Source organism: Panthera onca, chromosome C2 (assembly GCF_046562875.1).
Source record: "Panthera onca isolate mPanOnc1 chromosome C2, mPanOnc1 haplotype 2, whole genome shotgun sequence".
NCBI classification, from domain to species: domain Eukaryota; kingdom Metazoa; phylum Chordata; class Mammalia; order Carnivora; family Felidae; genus Panthera; species Panthera onca.
In genome coordinates this window covers 43,525,849-43,540,740 of record NC_138347.1, presented here as the reverse complement: position 1 = coordinate 43,540,740, position 14,892 = coordinate 43,525,849, and positions in this window count along the sequence as shown.

Below are 14,892 nucleotides of genomic sequence, written 5' to 3'. Positions count from 1 at the left end.
CAAGACGACCCGGATTACCTAGTAGTACCGGAAAGTAAGAAAGTGCTAAAACAAATGAAACAAAAATACTTCAATGATGGGAATGTCAAAGGGATATGGGAGCCAACTAAATGAGCTCCCAGTGGCCAAAGCTAAAATAATTTGAGTAAAAGAAGGTAGTATTGTATTATAACACAAAATATAAAATAAAAATTTACAAATAGAATGCATACCGATATAAGTAAATGACTGAATAAATAAATAGGGCAGAAGAGACATCTCTTTAAGAGAAACACTGAAGAAATTTGAATAAAGTAGAACTCGAGATAATAATCATTATTGGCTCATTAATTGTGACAGATATGACGTACACCATGTTAGTAATGGGAAAGTCAGTATGGGGTATATAGAAACTCCCTGGATTACATTGACAATCATTCTGTAAATCTAAAATTTGCTAAAGAAAAAATTATTAAAAGCCTAAAAGGCACTCTAAAGATCTTAATAGTAACAAAACCAAATTACAAGCTATAAACAAAAATTACTTCTAGTTAAAGACGAAGGAGTATTAACCTGTGACTAAAGAGACATCAAAAAGAGGAAATTTAAAATGGCTACTTTTTGAATATATTTTATCTACTAAAACATCTGGCACAGTCACTGTTTACATAAAGATTCATCAAATACTTTTAAGAAAAGATATATTCAAAATTATTGTTGAATATACTATTGGAAAGTGAGTTTCAGTATCTTTGATCTCACTTTATTTCTTGTTATTCTTTATTACTGTATCCATTTGTAAATAAGTTTTAAATTTTAGGAAGAAGTAAGTGTTGTGATCATTCTTGTCAGTTCTTGTGAGAAGGCTATCATCAGAAATATATTTAAATTTCACTTTTATTCTAGTCCAGAGAAAAATCAGAAAATACATGGGTCCAGCTCTCTTTTTTCCTTTTGTTTAGTCTTTTTTTTTCCTCTACCTCAAGGAAGGGAGTCTAAGATTGTACTCAATTCGAGTGCCAACAAGTAAGTATACATTCTAGGAAGTGTTAGTATCAGCATTACAAATATGGTGCACTTATTTTGAATTTTTTCTTTGTTAAAGCAACTGAGCAGTAATTTCAAGGCACTCTTCTATGAATGAGCTATCCTATCAACACAATGCTCTCCATTAAAAAGAAAAATATGCAAGAGGGAAGGGAAATGGAAGAAAAGCAAAATCACTTACCAAAAAATGTTTTCAAAAATAAATACCAGGTCAAAATTAGATGGCTGTACAGGTTTTGCAGTTGTAAAATTAAGAGGAAGAACATGAATGTCTCTTGTTCCTCTTGTTTTAAATAAAACACATGCAAAATTTATACTCACTCTAAACTATAACAGCTGGGAGGGACAGTGCTTACTATCAACCTTTACAACTAATGAGTTCATCAAGGTTCTTTCCGTGCATTTGCAATTCCTTTTTAATTCTAATGTAACATGCCTTTTCATTTTTAGTGTCTATGATCTTCCCTTTATAAAAATTTTATTTTAGGGCATTTCAAGGAGAGCTTGTGTGATTTTCTAGAGGCAAAGGGCTTGATAAGGTTCTCAATATAAAAGGATTGAATAGTCTAATGTGGAACAGATGAATGCTTTAGTCATTTGGAACATTTGTTCGACAATTTGCTAGGACACATTTCAACTTACTTTAAGACAGTGATCAACACATAACTAATTGAGTGGTTCTGTGAAGTTGAAAATTCCAGTGAGCACCCTCTCGGCTTTCTTAAGGTCATAATTTTTAAATACAAGAGGGTAAGGAGCATAAAGATTACTGGGAAAAAGTAAACACTACCTGTATTGCCCAAATAATTTTTTTATCTCTTTTTTTCTAAAATAATATTGGCCAAATCAGACCATGCAAAATGATGCATTATTTGACATATTATACATGATATAAAGACATTTTTATATGTAAAGGAAAACAACATATTTGGTATTTTAACTTTAATATGCATATTCCTTACATGTATATGATCATACTAATTTTTGTGTAATACATATGAAAGTAAAAAATTAATTCATTACTTAAATATATTCTTCTACTGCTCTGACAACTTTCATCATTGAGTTTAAATTATCTTAATATAGAATTACAGGATTCTACTATTGCCTGAATTTTATAAATAATTAGGTATAGTTTTTTTGCTTTTGTCTTTGTTTTTGTTTTTGTTTTTTTATGAGAAACCCTAGCATCAATCAATCCTGCCATAGACTGATCACCATGGTAGAATAAAAACTCATGTGACTTGTACACATAAATATTATGACAGCAAAGAAAGTGCCCTTTAATGAAATTGCCAATAATTTTGAGTGATTATGAAATTTTGCAGGAGTTGGATTTTAGATCAGTACTCAAAGAGATAAAACTGATTTAACTACCAAAGTGTACCCATTTATTGAATTTATCATGTTGCCTAAGACTATGAATCTGAAAGCATTTTACATTGAGAAGGGTCATGGGAACCTTATGCTAGGGTTAATTTGTGCCCTTGGATCCCGGAGCAATGAAGGCAGCCAGTTAGTTGATAGAGCCATAAGGTTTTGAAAATGATGTGTCTATATGTAAGTTCAGAGTGAACATTTTTAATAAGTAATGGAGGCCAGTTTACAAAAGAAATATAAAATGAACCTTTAGCTTTTGGCTATCAGTGGGATGAGTTTGGCTTCTGGGTGCCTCTGAAAAAGCTGAAGGACACCCATGCTACTCCCACCTCTAATTCATTGATGCCCCAATCAAGCCTCCGGCCAAGATGTGGCAGCCAGGGTTCTTGTAATCCTACAAGTCTGGGTTTGAACACTGTTTATGCACTTACCATCTATGGGAATGTAGGCGATTTCCTGAACATCTTAGACTTCACTTCTGTTTTGATACTGTTATCTGAAAATTACAACTTTTAATGTTTAACTCAGACAACTGCCATGAAGACTGAACATAGTAATATAAAGTTCTTGTCATTGTACCTTTTCAATAGTTTAGAAGCGGCCATTAGAATTCATAAAATTTTTATCTTAACAAAATTGATGCAATAAATATAATGTATTCAAAATTTCAAGTTATTAGTTTCATTAGATGATAATAACCTCATATTACCTATGTAGTATTTCAAATTATTAACTAATTATCACTCTAAAATCTTCCTCTCATTTTATTGTCAAAAAATTAGTTGCTTGCTAAAGTTTATAATAGACCTTCTCTGAAAGATATTTTGCTTTACCTAGCCACATCCTTAATTAGCAGCTTTAGTGTAGTGATATTGTCTGAATGTCCCCTCCTCACGAACATGTAGTATATGGAAAGTGTAAATTGTTTTCTGATATTGCAGATGAAATTTGGATTTTGTTCAGATGGTAAATTATATACAGTTATGCTAAGACCTTATCCATTTATAAGTGGATTTAATTAACCAAAATATTTCAGACTATTACCTTTAATACAAGGCACTTCATAAGAATCAGTGAATCCTTTTTTCTTAAATCATTACATAAAGTGGACAAGCAAAATGTTTTATGTAGTTTATATATTTTGTTAGTATCTTTGTCATTTGGTGCAATGCTTTTAGTTTGAGATAAGTCAAATACGCATAAAAACAGTCATTTAAAAATAAACTTTAAAATATGAACTTCCTTCCACATGGCTCCAAAGTTCTAGCCATCTTTGCACTGAGACTGTTAATAACAAATAGATATAGCTATACTTAAATATAAACTTTTATATTATTATAAATTAATATCATGTGAAAATGGGTGAAGTTAGAAGGCGATATGATAACTTTCCTTTATCCAACACTCTTAATAAAGTGTGAAGAAAAACAGCTTGTAAAGTGTAAGTGATGTGACAATCGTCCCCAAACATGACAATCCATGGTGGTTTTTCACAGTTGTTTTTAGCACTTACCCTTCTGCAAAACTGACTTGCAAGCAGGTTCTCATATATAAATGAAGTTAAAAAAAATCATCTTCCTGGTTTTTCTCTCTCTCAGCATATGTTAGAGTTGAGTGACAAAGGCATTTTTCCAAGTGATAAATGAAACAACTTTTTTTTCTTTCCCAAACATTTGGGCACCACTCACCCATAGCATATTTGTGGATAAAAATTCAGTTTACTAAATTACGTTTTATAAGTTTATTTTCTCCATTAGGCTAACATACAAGTGCTTATTACTTAGGATTATCCCAGTACCCCACTACTATTTTACTGCTTTTTAAGATCTTACTTTCTCTATGTTTTTCAATCCAATTGGTTTAGTTATAAACTCAGTGTTTGAAAGTGCCCATACAATTTAGTAAAGTTTAACACTTATCCCATTTTGTAAATGTATGACATTTGGTAACTCAAAATCTGAACTCATAATAGTCAATCACCTGAATCTCCAAACTGAAGGTTGTTTGATCTTTAGGACTTTAATCTGATTCATTGACACATGGTGTGAAATCTCAGGAAATTACTATAATTTGGTACTCTAAGTATTCACAGCAAGGAGACAAAAGTACGAAAGCATTTAAATATTGTTGGAAGTGATAACTCAGTGGAATCAGGATATACTGATTGGAATTAACTTCAAGGGTTTAATTGAGGGCTTATTGGATAATACACTTCGATCATCTCTTTTAATCCTCACATCACCAATGGTGTAGTTACATGTTTATTTTAGAGATGAAATATAAGTGTTCAAGAATTAAATTTTTTTTTCAATGTTTATTTATTTTTGAGAGAGAGAGAGAGAGAAAGAGAGCAGGAGCAGGGGAGGGACAGAGAGAGGGAGACACAGAATCCAAAGCAGGCTCTGAGCTGTCAGCTCAGAGCCCGACGTGGGGCTCGAACCCGCAAACTGTGAGATCATGACCTGAGCTGGAGTCAGACGCTTAACCAACTGAGCCACCCAGGCGCCCCATAAATGTCCAAGAATTTAGATAATTTGCTCAAGGTGACCCACCCATGGTAGCATTTTTACAACTCAGATCTAACTGATTCTAGAGACTAACATGGCACGGATGCATTTTTCCTTTTGTAAACTGAAAAACTGCTTTCCTATTAAAAAAAAGACGAAATAGATCATCTAAATACATAAATTTGTTGCACTTTTTCAACAAAACTGAACAAAATATATACACGTCCATATGTTTTCATACGTACTGTATATAGGCTTATAAACACACACATTTACAAGATACAAACATATGTATATACACTAGACACAAAGTCTGTACATAAAGCAGTAGTTTCCATTGTCATAGACAGAAGAACAGTGGGTCACTCCCCTGATTAAATATGACCAAATCTTTAATCAGATGAAGGTAGGACCATCAGGTGGTAGAAGGAACTTTCTTCTGTTCATTTTGCTTTTGATATATATTAACATAGAGTACTGCCCTCTCAAGGCTATGCTATCTATTTGTCTAGTATCTTCCAGAAAGCTAAGAACAAGTATATCTATATTTGTTTGTTTTATGATTTTATTTTCCAATTGTTTTCAGCTTTTATTTGTTTCAAGTGTTTATTTAAATTCTGGTTAGTTGACATACAATGTATTTAGTTAACATATAGTGTAGTATTGGTTTCGGGAGTAGATTTTAGTAATTCATCACTTATATATAACACCCAGTGCTCATCACAAGTGCCCTCCTTAATGCCCATCACCTAATTAGCCCATCCACCACCCACCTCCCCTCCGGCAACCCTCAATCGGTTCTCTATAGTTAAGAGTCTCTTACGGTTTGCTCCGTCTCTTTTTTTCCCCCCCTTCCCCTATGTTCATCTGCTTTGTTTCTTAAATTCCCTATATGAGTGAAGTCATATGGTATGTTTGCTTGTTTTAAATCACATATGGCGAACCATCTCCAGAGCAACCATGGGAAACTGCGTGCAATAAATGCCATGTGAAGAAACGGCAGAGGTTCTCACTAGGCTACTACTGACCTTGGTACGCTCGCAACCCCTGAAGACATCCTGACATATAATGTAAAGCTAGGTATTTGTTGATTAGTTAGATTCTTCTTTGTTTATTTTGAAACATTCTTTAATCCATATATATGACTTCATAGTTCAGTCTGGAGACAGATTGCCTGCATTTGATTCTAGGCTCAGCCACTTAAATCATGTAGAATTAGGAAGTTTACTTAACCTCGCTAGACTTCAGTATTCACATGGGTAAAATGAGGATACCTCACACTATCATTATGAGGATATAAGCAGTTAATATACAAAAAAAAACCATTTAGAATGATACACTGAAAATAAATCCAAAGGTATTAGAATAGTTCTAACATATGTGTAGAGTGTGATGACTGCTAAAAAACAAAACACACCTGTGTCTACCATACAGTTTAAGAAATTAATCGTAAACAATATCTTAGAAAACTCCTATGTGCTTGCCCCAAATTCTATTCTCTTCCTTTTTTCCCCAAGAGCTAATAACTGCTCTTCATCATTTGCTTGCTTTTATTTATACTTTTATCATGCACATATGTATCCATTGTGTGGTATATATAAAAAATGTATTGTTTAATTGATCACATTCTTGAAATTTTATACATGGACGTATAGAGTAGAGAGAAGATGAACTGGATTGAGAAAGCTCTATGTTTATCTCCAGGAATCCATGGAAGTCTGACTTTGACTTTTGGCCACTAAAGAGGCAAGTGGGCTAACTAATTGATTAATGATTTATCACGTTCGCTTAAAGTCCAAAACTCCCCTGGCGGCAGGCAAGTCCAGTTTGCTTACTGATGACTATATTAGTCTGGGTTCTCTAGGAGATTATATATAAATGTGAAGGATCTACACACCCCGATTAAAATACAGAGTTTGTCAGAGTGGATTAAAAAAAAGATAACTATTCTCTAACAGAAACCCATTTTAAATACAGACTCTGATAGATTCAGGGTAAAGAATAGGACATACTCAATAGTACTTAAAAGAAAGCTGGAGTAGCTATATTAACTTCAAACAAAGCAGATTTCAGAACAAGGAAGATTATCCGGTAAAGGAGGGCATTGAATAATCAGTTCTCCAATAAGACACAATACTAAATGTGTATAAACTTAACAGTGCAATATCACATTTCCAAGATGTTGGAACTAAATTTTCTCAGAAGTATCAGCTTTGACATATATTAATTATGACTCAAATATGATGAGTGAAATGGAATCTAATACTTGAGATTATACACAATTTCTCCAGTATTTATTAACTTGAAAACTCAAATAAAATATAAAATATTCACATTGTGAATAAAGCTAGGTACATTTTCTTCTATTTAAGTCATTTGCATCTAAACCACCAACTGACTTTGTCAAAAACAACATGGTTTTTCACAATCTCCTGCCTAGATTCTGTGGTTGTATTACATTTATCAGAAGGGCAAAGTTAAAGTTATGTAGATAATTCATAGATGCATTCTTATATTTAGGAAGAAGGCATTTGAGATAATTACATTTTTTTTTAAACTTGCTTCTGTCTCCAGGATAATTTTAGTGGATATTGCAATCAAAAAAGACAAAGAATAAATTCTTATTCTGTATTGCCCTAGAGCAATGACAATCAGCTGGTGAACAGTTTGCCTAATGAGGCAGTTATGACACTCAGAAGATTCTCTGAAATCAAGGTTATTTGGGCTTTTCAATAGTACTTCAGTCTCTTCTTCATGCACTAGAGGATGGGACCATAGAGCAGAACAACAATTTAACATAATCCTATTCTGTTCCTCAATTTTTAAAAAATATATATTAATGCTCTTTTAGGATTTAAGGTGCAGCAAACATTTCCATAACTTACAAAAAGGAAAAAAAGGAAGAAAGCTCTGTGTAATTTAAAATCAAATATCTTTGCATTCACTTTTATATTAGCCATGGTACCTTGATTAGTATTCACAGTTAGCACTAAACAATTGTTCCATCAACGAAACTCATATTTAGACCTCTCTTACTGGCAATAATCATCATACTGTATGCATACTTAATCGTGATTACGTAGTAGAGTGTTTCTTAGCATTATCTTCAGAGTCTGTTAGAAATCACACCCACTTAGGGTCATTTCAGGTAAGTCTATGTTAGGAACTTATTCTGATGTCCACTGGAAAATAAAATAAAATTTCTATTTTGTAACATACAATAATAACATAGGTAAAATAATGACATATGTAAAATAATCCAGAGGGGTTAAAAGATTTATGTAAATTCTATAAATGCTAAATGTCTGATGTCCATTTGTTGCTAAATAAATGTAACCAAATATTAGATTTATAACAGAAAATGACAGCAATGATAAGGAGCTTCCAAAGGTTAATTTATATAGAAATAGAATTATTCCATGCATCATGTGTAAAAACCCAGGCAAGGCAATTAACTAAAAGGTCACAATACTGAGGACAAGAGCAAATAGAGGAATTATTTCTGCTTTCAATTTTCTCTAAAATTCTAGATTAGAATTAAAAAGGCTAACTGAAATATCCAGATCCATCTGTCTAGAACAAAAGTTATCTCTGTCCAAATATGCTTTTCCTACTAACAGTGGAGCCATAAGTTTAGACAAATTAATTTTGGGCATCATAATCACCTTTCTTTTCTTTTCCTTTTCTTTGCCCAACAGTTTCCTCAGGTTCATCATCCAGTCTTAGTAAACTGTCCCTCCTGTGCATGCCCCAATCATCTACTTCAGAGAAAAAAGCTTTGCCCTCCATTTCTAATCTCAATACCTCCTTTTAGCAGGTGTGCAAGAACATTAGTTAATGGCTAAAATGAAGAAAAAATGAAGCCATTTTGGTTTATACCCTTATCAGAGTCACTATACATAGTCTGTGCTATTATTACAGCTTTCCAGCCGATTTGCTCTATATTGCATCAAAAATACTAACTGCCAACAGGTGAAGACACCAAGTGCATTGTGTCCTTCTTCTTCCCCTCCTCTTCCTGCATTGATTATCCTCCATAGCCTAACAAATAATATCAGAATTCCTTTCTCAGTAAAGTTCTTATCTATTTTATTACAAAATACATTTCAGCCATATAAACAATCACACTAACCTCGAATTAATTTTGTTTGCCCAAAATGGATTACTGGCTCTCACCTCACACATCATTCCCACATACGTTTGCTTTAAAGTGCATCCAAAAAAAAAAAAAAAAAAAAAAAAAAAAAGTGCATCCAATGTTTACTATGCCATCTTTTTGCCCATCAAAAACATATCCTTAGGTTCTAGATCCAATTGAAATTCCAATTCCTTCAATAATCTTCCCCTCAAAATTACTCCCACAGCAAGAGAACCACAATGAAAAACAGAAAAAAAACATGTCAGCCTCCTTTTCCAATCAAGGTGTATGCATGATTATATCCCACCTGATATTACAGTATCTCTATCACCCAGTTGATCAATCCAGAAATCTATGGAGATGCCATTTGACTCATTTTCCTGCAGGTGGCCATTCTACCTCTATATATATCTATTCTCCCACTTAAATATAGTTCAAATATTTGTAAATATTTGTATGTCTCAATAGCCATTTTCTTGTTCTAAGCTATTATTATTTTTCACCTGAGCTAATGTAATATCTTTTAGTCTAGTGCTTTCCCTCATTCTCTCCATGATAGATTATCTTTTCAGTGCAAGTAACCTCAGACTCTACTGTGTTGAAATCTTTACTTCTGGTCTTGAGATACTGGCCAAAATTCTTGAAGTGACTACATGAAATGTCGATTTCTTTACCTTTACATCCCCTTCAATTCACTGTCTACATTATTCTCCATATATTACTCTAACATCTCAACAAGATTTCCAGGCACCTATTACCTGGATTTCTTTCTGTCTTCTCCATTTGTGGCCACTCCCCATCCCATCTGTAGTCAGTGAGTCACCTATAGTGAACTTGTGTCTCTGCCCCAGGCGTATGCACATGGACTTGCCTTTTCTCCATGTATTTAACATACAATATTTTCTACCTGCAAATGCAAATCTTTTCTATTTTCTCTCTCCCAAGCTATCTCTCATTTGTTCCAATCTTTCCATAATTTTGAGAAGTTCTGTCTGTGTTTTGCACTACTGGATGCCCACTTAATACACAATAAATAATATAGATGGAAAAAAATGCATTAAATGGAGAAAAAGATCAAATAAGAAGTATGGCTTATCAAATATGAAAAAATACATCTTCAAATATTTATCTATAATATCTTCAAATATTTACATGGCAGTACTCATTGGAAAATACTTATTTTGAAATACAAACCCATTTCTCCATAGATAAAATTTCTTATTTCACAGAAAAAGAGATAATCTAGCTAGATTCTCCTGCTACCCTACATAGAGTTATTTAATTTAGTGCACTGCACTATAAAAAATTGAAAAAAAAATATGGTTTTTGAACATACAGTATTTCAGCTGCATAATAATTTAAAATTGCATTTGTGGATTTGATTGAATGTCTAATCACACTGATATCTTTTAGCAGAAATAAAAATACAGACAACTAAATTAAGGCAAAAAAAAAAAAATTCTGCCCTTTTCCTCCCAGCCTCGTTGTTTTTGGTGACAATTATTTAGCTTATGGTGAACAGTGTCAACTTTGTAACAAAAGTCATACTTTTCCTTTATACCTTTGCTCAAATGGGAGACCAGAAGCCTTTCGGGAAATAATTTATGTACAATAAAAAAGGCATATAATGTTTAAAAATCTATACAATAATATGTATATAAATAAACATATATGAACATTTGATTATACCTAAACATTCTTCAAAATAAATAAGCCACTATTGGTAATGGTATTTTTTTTTTACAAACATATTCTGAAATTACATTTTCAGGCATAAGCTACCATTATGTCTTCTAAAATTATAAATAAGAGGAAATATTTTTGAATGAAGTCTATTTCTAGTAAACAAATTAGTTCATAAAGTATTTTATATTAAGGTTGTTTCTTATTAGGTGTAAATTCCCCCCCCAAATATATTAAAATGAAGTAGTTTAAACAAATACTGTAAGAGGACATGGGCAATTACAAATGAAGGAATAAATGCTAACCAGAGAAGAATTTCATTATAATGGTTTTATTTTTATCTGACTATTGAGTATATGAGCACACCTAATTAAAACATAAATGTTTTAAATTAAAGATAATAAAAGAGTTTCAGTTAAAAGTTTTAACAATAATCATGTAGGATTTTATGTATTTCTTTTCACTTAGGGGAATCTATTTTTCCCAATGAAAATACAAACAAGAGTTTGTTAAAATGTGCATACAAGGGTGGGTATTAGTTTTCCAGTGTGTAATTTTATGTTTTAAAGCCCTCATTGATATTTTTTGGTATTCCATGTAAATATCTTAGAATCCCAGTTTCCTGGGGTCATTGTGAAAGTATACAAATCTCTGGTAAAAAGAATAAATTTATCTTTTTCTATTTTTGGGGTGAAAGCTTGTGGTACGATTAAAACTAATTTAAACAAAAACGTCAAAAATTCTAATGATGTCTGCAAGCTGAAATCACTTTATCACACTTTTCCCTAAGTTTATGGTAAGCTTTGTAGAATATCTTTTCATAGTCAAAGGAAAGATACATATTATTAGCTTGGTATTAAATGCACAAGTTCATGCCTATTATGTAGGCCAGTAAAACATTTTATGGAAAAATATTAAATTTTTGACAACTTTTTATATTGGTACACATCCTTAAACCCTTTGTACACTGCAAGAACCTGAAAAAAAAATAAGTTTGTTTAAATAAGTCTTGTTTCTGCCTCTTATTCTATTTGAAATTGTGGTTGAATTGGTAGACGTATAATGGTTTTTCACTAAGTAGACAAATTTTTACAACAGTAAATTATTACCAAATAATCAGAGAGATTAAGCTTAATATGTCATATTTCATCTTTATTTCTTCTTTCCCCCAGGAAATATCTAGTTTCTTTCTTTTTGAAATATCTTTGCAAATTTAGTGCTAATAGAGAGCAAATATTATCTATCCCAAGACTCTCATAATAAAAAGTCTATCCCGAGACTCTCTCATTTTGAAAGCTTTTGTTTGTTTTATACATCTATAAACTTTCCTTATTTTGTATTTACTATGGTCTTCTTTACTCCATTTGAAAACATACCTGTACTTTTATATTTGGACATTTCTCAGTTCCCACTACTAGGTTCCTGGTTTGAATTTGGGGGACTGCCAATGAAGAACGAAGTTCATAATTGATATTTGCTCCCTTTCAGGAAACTAAGAAGCAGAAATTTGAGATCACCCTTAGGAAAAAGTGAGTTCACTTCTATCTATCTTAATCTTTAACCCAAAGAAAAATACTGTGGTTAATAGCAGAGGCCTATTTCAATTGCCTGTCCTTACTGTTTTGTTGTGCTTTCTTCATAATTGCTTACAGTAGTCTCCATTGAATGTGCTTTTAAATAATCTCACAGCATGTTACGGTGAATTTTCACAAGTTTTAATTTAACTCTATTCAGAAGAAATCATCATAACTATAAAATTTTATAACAGTTTAAGCCTGTTACATCCTCAAAATTATTATTCCCAATAGTGATAGCTATTAATTATTCTGCGATAAATATTATGAAACATTCTGCTTTGGCTCCCACATGTAAAGAGCTTGAAAGTCGTCACAGCATGGTTACAATAAGAAAAACATGGACGAACAAAATCCATGACTTGTCGTGACCCATCTTAATTTGTACAGCAAATTGCTACCCTAAAATCTAAAGAGACAAGCAAATCCAGGGTCATAGCTGAGACCAGCTTCCCTGGAACAGAACCTATTGGAATGGTAAGCTGGCAGGGATGTTTAAATGGTAGTTCTTGAGCTAGTGTCTGAGTGTGGACCACAGCAAAAATGAGAAAGTCCTGCAAGCCAGAGTCATAAGAGCATCCTTATACTTACATGGTTTTCCTGCAGGAATAGTACCAGATTTCACATGGTGAAGAGCTGAGAAAGATCCCACCACAGCTCTGGAGGTTGGGAGGAAGAATATCCATTGTGAAATGTGCCCAGGGGAGTTTATACAGCCAAGAACCACTTTTCGGGGAGAAAGACTTTGCCAAAACTCTCTCCAACCTCAGGAAAGAAGATTTCTGCCCAACACATCCCTTTAACCTTCCCACTTCTACAAAGAGTGAGAGTAGCAAAGAACATGTTTCAAGGTCGCAGCCAGTGCAGACACACATATCCACTAAAAGACTGATTTAGTCACGATTACAGATGACTTCTTATCCTTCACAACTCATCCCCAGCCACCAAAGCTCCAGTATAATCACACTGGGTAATAGTTAAGCAAACTGAACCATACAGTCTCTATTGAAGGAACAGTTCTCAGATAAAGTCAAAGACAACAGAGGTGTCAAAACAAGACCAGCAGAGGAGTTCCAGGTATCTGACACACTGAACCACTGAACACACAGCCAGAATAACATAAAACCACACACTCAAGTTTTCAACAAAAATTACAAGGCATGCTAAAAAGTAAGAACATTCCCTCTGAATAGACAGAGCAAGCAGAAAAACAAAACAAAACAAAACAAAACATAACAAACAAACAAACAAAAAAAACAGACTCTGATATAACACAGATGTTGGGATTACCAGACAGGGAACTTAATAAACTATCATTGATATATTATGGGCTCTAATGAAAAAAAAAAGGAGAAAAACACACAACAGATGGGTAATGTAAGTAGAGAGATGTAAACTCTAAGAAATATCAGAGGAAATAATAGAAATCAAAAGCAGTGTGACAGAAAGGAAGAATGCTTTTGATGGGTTAATCAGCAGACTTCACAGAGACAAAAGGAAATTAGCAAACTTGAAGTTAGGTCACTAGAAACTTCCCAAAATAAAGTAGCTGGGAAAGAAGATCCATTTTTAAAACCACAGAATTTTGAAGAACTGTGAGACAGTTTCAAAAGGTGTAACATTCAAAATCTTGAATTATAAAAACAAAAATTCTACATTTAGCCATATCATATGTAAACTAAAGAAAACCAAGGCAAATGTAAAGTCTTGAAGAAGACCAAGAATTAAAATCTATCTGTGTAGAACAAAAAAAAAAAAACCATTACAGCGGAATTCTCAACAGAACCAAACAAGCAAAAAGTTATAAAGTACAATATTTAAAGTGCTAAAAGAAAACAAAAACAAAAACAAACTCAAGTTATACATCCAGTTAAATTATACTTTAAAAATGAAGGGGCGCCTGGGTGGCTCAGTTGGTTAAGCTTCTGACTTCGGCTCAGGTCATGATCTCACGGTTCATGGGTTCAGTTCATGGGTTCTGTTCATGGGTTCGAGCCCTGCCTCTGGCTCTGGGCTGACAACTCAGAGCCTGGAGCCTGCTTCAGATTCTGTGTCTCCCTCTCTCTCTGCCCCTTCCCTGCTCGGGCTCTGTCTCTCCCTGTCTCTCAAAAATACTAAATGTTAAAAAAAATTTTTTTAAAGACGAAAAAGACTAGCTCAAACAAACAAACAAATATCATTGTCAATAGAAATGCCCTACAAGAAAAACTTAAGTTTCTTTGGGGAGGAGGAAAAAGATACTGGTCAGAAGTTCAGATCTACACAAAGAAAGGAAGTATATCAGAAAATGAGAAGCCAGGCCACATACTGGGAAAAAAGTATTTGAAAAGGACACAGCTGATAAAAAACTCTTGAAACTTAACAATAAAAAAGCCACCTCATTAAAAAAAATGGGCCAAAGACCCTAACAGACACCTCACCACAGAAGTTTTTTGATGGCAAATAAGCAGAGGAAAAGATGTTCTGTATCCTATGTCATCAGGAAAACGCAAATTAAAACAACAATGAGATACCACTATACACCAATGAGAATGGCCAAAATCCAGAACGCTGGTGACAGCAAATGCTAATGAGGATATGCAGC